The sequence below is a fragment of the Arachis duranensis genome, unplaced genomic scaffold, assembly GCF_000817695.3.
Source record: "Arachis duranensis cultivar V14167 unplaced genomic scaffold, aradu.V14167.gnm2.J7QH unplaced_Scaffold_5501, whole genome shotgun sequence".
In the NCBI taxonomy this organism is placed as follows: Eukaryota; Viridiplantae; Streptophyta; class Magnoliopsida; order Fabales; family Fabaceae; genus Arachis; species Arachis duranensis.
Genome location: NW_026264955.1, coordinates 215,226 through 223,453, shown reverse-complemented (window position 1 = coordinate 223,453; position 8,228 = coordinate 215,226). Strand labels below are relative to the sequence as shown.

General features: G+C 31.4%; 1 long non-coding RNA gene across 1 annotated transcript; it reads left to right on the top strand.

Moving 5' to 3' along the window:
- The first annotated feature begins 4,236 nt into the window (after nucleotides 1-4,236).
- On the top strand, nucleotides 4,237-6,394 carry LOC127744528 (uncharacterized). The gene is made up of 3 exons (XR_008005482.1): nucleotides 4,237-4,711; nucleotides 5,041-5,097; nucleotides 6,171-6,394. It is a non-coding gene; the product is annotated as an uncharacterized LOC127744528 (long non-coding RNA).
- Nucleotides 6,395-8,228: the final 1,834 nt, after the last annotated feature.

The following is an 8,228-nucleotide window of genomic DNA, read 5'->3' as shown; positions in this document are numbered from 1 at the left end:
AATCAGAAACCCGAAATCCTAAATCATAAACCATAAACCCTAAACCATAAACCATAAAACCTAAACCCTATACCATAAAACCTAAACCATAAACACTAAACCCCAAACCCTAAACCAAAATCCTTAAACCATAAACCCTAAACACTAAACCCAAAATCTTAAACCCTAAACTATAAAATATAAACCCAAAATCCTAAACCATAAAACATGCACCCTAAGCCTAAAACACTAAATCATAAACCCACAAACCCTAAACCCAAAACCAAAAACCCAAAACCCAAAACCCTAAACCTTAAAAAGCACAACACAAACACAAAACCCTAAAACATAAACCCTAATGCCTAAACCACAAACCCTAAACCATAAACCCAAAGACCTAAACACCAAAACATAAACCCTAAACCCTAAACCCTAAACCTAAACCATAAACGCCAAACCATAAACCTTTAACCTTAAACCCTAAACCCTAAACCACAATCCAAAAACTCCAAATCCTAAACCATAAACCCAAAACCATAAAACCAAGACTATAAACCCTAAACCCTAAACCACAAACCCTAAGGCCTAAACCAAAACCCCAAACCATATACCCTAAACCCTAAACCCTAAAATCCAAACCCTAAACCCTAACCGTAAACCCTAAACCCCAAACCCTAAACACCAAATTCCTAAACTCCAAAACCTAAACCATAAACACAAACCCATAAACCATAAACCATAAACCCAAAAACTGAAACCCAAAACCCTAAATCCTAAACCCAAAATACTAAACGTTAAACCATAAATCCTAAATCCCAGACTATAAACACTAACCCACAAACACTAAACCCTAAACCATAAACCCCAAACCCTAAGCCCTAAACCCTAAACCCGAACCCTAAACCATAAACCATAAACCCTAAACCCTAAATTATAAACCATAAACCATAAACCCTAAACTATAAATCCTAAACCCTAGACCTTAAACCCTAAACCCTAAACCATAAGCTATAAATCCTAAAACCTAATCCAGAAACCCTAAACCCTAAACCCAAAACCCAAAACCGTAAACCATAAACCATAAACCATAAACCCCAAACCCTAAACCATAAACACAAAACCCTAAACCCTAATCCCTAAACCATAAAACCTAAACACTAAACCCTAAACCATAAAACCTAAACCCTAAACCATAAAACCTAAACCCAAAACCCCAAATCCTAAACCCTAAACCATAAAACATAAAACCTTAAACTCTAAACCATAAAACCTAAACCCAAAACCCTAAACCCTAAACCCAAAACCCTAAACCGTAAACCCTAAATCATAAACCTAAAACCATAAACCATAAACTCTAAACCATAAACCCTAAACCCAAAATCCTAAACCATAAAACCTAAACCCTAAACACTAAACCCAAAATCCTACACCATAATCCTTAAAAAAACCTAAACCCCAAACCCAAAACCCTAAACCATAAACCCTAAACCATAAACCATAAACCATAAAACAAAAACCCTAAAACATAAAACATAAACCCTAAACCCTAAACCATAACTGCACAAACCCTAAACCATAAACCCAAATCCCTAAACACCACCCTACAAACAAAAATCCCTAAAACACAAACCCTAAACCCTAAAGCCTAAACCATAAACCCTAAACCATAAACCATAAGTCCTAAAACCTAAACCTCAAACCCTAGGGCTTAAACCCTAAACCCCAAACCCTAAACATTTAACCCTAAACACAAAACCCTAATCCCTAAACCTCAATCCCTAAACTCTAAATCTTAAACCAAAAACCCAAAACCAAAAACACTTAACCCTCAACCATAAACCATAAACCCTGAAACCTAAACCCAAAACCCTAAACCCTAAACCCAAAATACTAAACCCTAAACCCTAAACCATAAATCCTAAACTCCAGACAATAAACCCTAACCCTAAACCATAAACTCTAAACCCCATACCCAAAACACTAAACCCTAAACCATAAACCCTAAACCATAAACCCAAAACCATAAACCCTAAACCCTAAACCCTAAACCTTAAACCCTAAATCCTAGACCCTAAACCCTAAACCCTAAACCATAAACCATAAACGCTAAAGTCTTAAGCAGAAACCCCTAAACACTAAACCCAAAACCCAAACACTACTAGAAATAGGGTTTTTTTGGACGAAAATTTTAAACGAAATTTATTCCGTCTGAATAACATTTTCATTTCAGACAAATTTGAGACAAATGTTGAACAATTTTTAGTGGAGACATTGGAATAATATATTCTGTCCAAAATTTGTCTAAATTTTGTCTCAAATTTCGGCACCAAAACTTTTTTGGATGGAGCCAAAATGTTCATACAGATTAGCAACACATTTTGGACAAAAACTATAATTCGTTCGTATTCCATTTGAATATGCGCAATAACTTCAGACGAATTTAGGACGCATTTTGAAAAAATGTTAATCCTTTCCCAAATTTGTCTATAATTAGTTTTAAATGCTTTTACTAAAGCTAACACTTCGAAATAGCTAAAATATTTTCCCACAAATTTGGGACGAAAATAACATCATTTATAAATTCTGTTTGAAAGTGCATCAGTTTATATAATAATTGATTTTAATTGCATAATTAATTATATGTTTTTGTTCAATTAAAAAAATATTATCTACATTATATAAAAATGATCAATGTGTTGGCCTATTATTTATAAAATTCCAATTATCATAAACTGATTAATTCATTGGCATAAAAATTTTGTCTAGACAAAGATTTGTATTTTACAATAATTTAATAGAAAATATTAAGGAATTAAGATTTTTATTTAATATAAAAAATACGAAAATTAGACCGTAAATAATATTAGTTTATATACAAAATTAAAACTATACAAAATGTTGACCACTTTGAAGTTTTTTTTAATTTTTTATTAAAAATTAAAAAGTATTCCATACGTTAATATTTTAAAAAATATAAAAAATAAGTATTTTTTTCAAAAGACAATCTAAACCTTTTTTTCATAAAGAGGCACAAATAACCATAATTATTAAAATCAGACCAGACCGATTCAATATTTAGACGGTACAAAAAATAAAATTGATTGAAATTTAAAATTTCAAAAAATGCATGACATGGGATCGAACCCTATATTTAGGAAAGAAAAGTCCTTTCATATCACTGAGCTACTATAATTTTTAATATTATTTATGCAAATTATAATATATATAAATATCTTTCAACAAATAAGTAAAATTAACAAAATACTTATTGTTCATGTTCCAAATATTTTAGAATAACTAGATATTCTTAAAATATTAGTGAAAATATGTATTTTAAATTTTAGTTTTAAATTTTTTTACTATTTTTTATTTTATATTTATATAGGACTGAGTCAATCGGTTCAACCAGTGATCCATCAGTTGAACTAATGACCCAATGATCCAGTAATCTGAACGGTTCGATTATCGGTTCGGTTCTAACAACTAAATAAGATAAATTAAATAAAGAAGTAACCTTAAACTAATATTAAAATTTTTAATAATGAAAATTATAGTAATGAACATTAAACTACATAATGATAGTTATTAAAAAAAGAATTTACCTATGAAGAATTTTTTTCAGTTGACTCTTTTAGAACACTATATATAGATACAGTAGCTCAAAAAAAATTTACTTATCTAGAAGTCTCTATTCTAAACCTTATGAGATGGATTGGAGACTTGTGAGTCGAAAAATTTGTTCAATTGTTTGACTGGAGCGATAGGGTCGGTACTTAGCAAGAACACTCCGACACTCAAGTTAGAATAGATTTATGAAGATATGTGTGGAATGAGAAATGTAACTGAGGGGCCTTTGACTCCCCTTTATATAATTTGATGCAGTTATCATATCTTATCCATTTTATCTATTAATATAAAAGGAATTTTTAATTTCAAATGTTAATTTTACTAAATATTTATCTTTTAAGATTATTATATAACAAAGATTTAAGAACATAATTTAATTTAAAAATTTTAAAATTAATAATAGATATAATTTTTTTAAATATCTATCATTTAGATATTAATATTCCATAACTTATTAAATATATTTTTGTTACAATTTTATCTTTTTTTTAATTTGTTAGTAAAAATTAAATATAATTTCAATTCTAAAATTTGTTATATGTAGTTGTTTTAAAGCCACTAATTTACTTTGCGCCAAAAATAAAAATTTTATTCAAAACCACCTTTTAGTTAGAGAGATTTCAGTTTTTGAGTACCCTCTCCCTCGTATGTATCACAGCTAGCTAGGTTTTCAGCATTCCCTACCTTGCCAAAAACCCAACCTTTTTACAGCTTTCCCTTTTGGTTTCAGCGTCAATTTTGGATCTCCTTCTCCCTCCTTCTGCATGGTCTGCCTCCTGTCTGTGGTTGCCGCTCGTGCTTCGCCTCAACGCTACAAACCTCACTCTATCAGACCTTCAAACCTCTGTTCTCAGACAGCCAACGCTCTAGTCTCCACTCTTGCACCTCAGACCACCTCCACCATCATGACTCGCACTCCAGGTAACAGCTCTCACTCGCGAACAACTGCTCTGCCTCCTGCATGTGGGTGCCTCCACCGGTCTCCAAACCCGCACCCCCGCCAGCCTCAAACACCGCAGCTGAGGCGACCTCCACCCTCTAGCTTTGCTAGATTGACCTTGCCTCCTTCTTCCCTTTATGCGTGCTCTGTCAGGTTCTAACTTTTGTGAGTAGTGATTGTTACTCAGCTTTATTCAATGTTAATTTCCTTTCAATAACATAGTACCACTGCATTTGAAATAACATGAAAAAGTATCATTGGAATTTGTGTAGCATTACCAGTATGTTTTTAGTTTTATAGAACTACCATTTGGGTCATTTATTCATGTTTGTGACTGCATTAAAAGTGATACTGGTGAAGTGGAATTGATTAAGGCAATAAAAGAGACTTTTGGGACTGTAAAAAAATTAATTGGATGAGCTTATTTATTGATATTCTAGTTCATCAACAATTCTAAACTCTATGAACTGACATCTTTATTTTGGTTTTGATAGATTTTTAACTAGGAACCTTCTAACTGGACCACTGCCCGATTAGATACCAGATTTTGTGTAAGTTGTCTTCCAAATGCTAGTACACTATTCCTTGAATTAAATTTTATCATTTTTATCTTTGTCTTGTTAAATATTGCCCTTACACTAGTTATTGTTCGTTTTCTCCTTTGAGTGAATATGAAACTTTTATTTTACACATTTGGGAACTTTTAGCTGATATGATTGTGCTTCCTCAAGATTTCAACTCAACTCTGTTTATTGGACAAAGACACCACTTTGGCATTTATCAAATTTCAAAATACATAAATTTTAAGAGTATCTCCAGAAGCTTGTACCATTCATTGAACTTCCATATATGCTCGGTTTATTTTCCTTCCCCCTCTCTGTTTAGTATAAAGTATAAAGCATGTTTTTTGGAATATTAAGAACAGGAAACGTTTTGGTAACATGCCATACTATGCTTTTGGTTCATGATAATATGGTCTAGGATTGTGTTATCAGAGCAATTGAAGCACTTCGGAGAAAATATTTTCAAGATTTTTGGTGCTCCACCTATACAAGCAATTGAAGCCTTATATATTCCCTTCAATTCTATTAATTCTATATTATAAACAATTGGTTCATGAAAGATATACCAATTTGATGTCAAATTGGTGACACTTGTAGTAAATAAATGGGGGAAGTAGTGCATAAGTACTATAAATCTTATCACATCTTAAGCATATGTCTTGCTAGTGACATATTTTTGAAATAAATCACTTAGCCTTAAAAATAGGTTTAAATTTTTATATGACCTTAGGAAAATGCATTAGACAAAAATTGATGCTAGAATGGATGTCTATCAAATATTGTTACGATTTTGTTAAGCACTAAGTGTTCTCTGAAGTCAATAAATATGGTACATAAATATAATGTATTGCTAATTCTTAGATTCTGAACCCATTCCATAAACTTTATTTAGAGATCTCTCATTTAACAACTTCAGCATAAGAAAGTCAGAGGAGCTAGGTTGTCAACAGGAAAGCACGTAAGAATCCATGCATTTATGCATTTTAACTTTCTTGTTTCTTCTTTATGTGTGTAAAATTTTAGAAGTATATCTGATCCTAGCCATAAAACATTTTCCACAGGAACTTGTTTGCATCCAAAGACAATCTAAATATTGAGCAAGAACTTCACATGTGGAAAGAAAAGACAAAGGAGCAAGAAATGATCAATGAAGAGCAAAAGGTTAAGTTGAATGATGTTGAGCATAAGTTAAAGGATCAAGGAGTCAACTAAAAGCTCAACAAAAAAGAATTGCTTCTACTGAAAAGAAACTTCATGCTTTGTATAAAAAGTTGAATCTCCTACTTCCTTCAACCATATCTGTTCTTGCGGATGATGAGCTTGTGACAAGCTCTAGTGATGATGAGGATGACAACATGAGTGATTGATGTCTGTAGTATATGTTTTTTCTGATTCAGATTAAGGAATTTTTAGGTGAATTAGTTAGTACATTTGATTTTATTCATGATATTTGACCTTTTTAAAGGCTCTTTTTTTGTTTTAGTTTAATTTTTTTTATTTTAGTTTGATTACATTTATGGACAAATATTTTAATAATAAATATTTTTTAAACTCTTTAATGGTAATTGGCTTTTTCACGACTTTATTATTTGTTTATAATTTCGATGACGTAATATGAAAAAATGATTATGATGGTCTTAATATAGAAAGCAAATTGAATACAATTTATTTTCTAAAATATTTATATATTAAATAGCAAATTATTTTGTATGAAAATTATTTGAAATATTATATTAAATTTGTACAAAATTTGTGCGAAAATAATTTTTTGTTTTGTTTGAAATTTGTTTCGAATACGTAGATTCTTTTAAATTAAATTTGTCTGAAATTTAATTGAAAAGAAATATTTGATTTGTCTAAAATTTGTTCGAAAAAATTTGTTATATTTGACTAAATTCGTTAGAAATTTGTCTGAAATAGAGTATATTTTTTGTTTGAAATTTTTCAAAAAATCAACACTTTTCTGTTTGAAATTTGTCTGAAATACGTTGTTTTTATGTTGGCTAATCTGACTGAAATTCGTCTAAAATATATCATAATAGTTAGAAATCAAGCAGATAAATGTCTATTTGAAATCTGTCACAAAATTGATTGAAAAAAATTTCGGACGAAATTTCAGACGAAATGTAAATTAGCAACAAGGCTTTTTGGGACAAAAAAATTTGTCCCAATTTTGTTTGAAAGAAAAATTTTGTCCCTAATTTATTCGAAATTTATTTCAATTTCGTCTCAAAATTCGTCCGAAAAAGCCCCAATTCTAGTAGTGAACACTAAACCCTAAACCCTAAACCGAAAACCCTAAACCGAAAACCACAAACAATAAACCCTAAACCACAAACCCTAAACCATATACCCAAAACCCTAAACCCTAAACCTTAAACCATAAACATAAAACCCTAAACCCTAAACCATAAAACCTAATGAAGGTTGTGGTAGGCTTAGAGAAGGGGGTTGAAACTATGCCTTCCTTTGATTTTGCTGTTATTATCTTTTTAAAATAACTTTGCAATTCTGATTCTGTTCAACCTGAGCAGCGGAAATAACCTAAAACCATAAACCCTAAACCCTAAACCATAAACCCTAAACCCAAAATCCTAGACCATAAAACCTAAACCCTAACACTAAAGCCAAAATCCTACACCCTAATCCTTAAACCATAAACTCTAAACCATAAAACATAAACCCTAAACCATAAAACCTAAACCATAAACCCTAAACACTAAATCACAAACCCTAAACCATAACCCAACAAACCATAAACCCTAAACCCTAAACCCAAACCCTAATCCCTAAACACCACCACACAAACACAAAGCCCTAAAACACAAACCCTAAACCCTAAAGCCTACACCATAAACCCTAAATCATAAATGCTATGCCCTAAACCCTAAACCACAAACCCTAATCCCTAAACCGTAAAACCCAAACCCTAAAGCCTAACCCAAAATCCTAAACCCGAAACCCTAAATCCTAAACCGTAAACATTTAACCCTAATCCCTAAATCCCAATCCCTAAACTCAAAATCTTAAACCAAAAACCCAAATCATAAACCCTTAACCCTAAACCATAAAACATAAACCTTGAAACCTAAACCCAAAACCCTAAACCCTAAACCCAA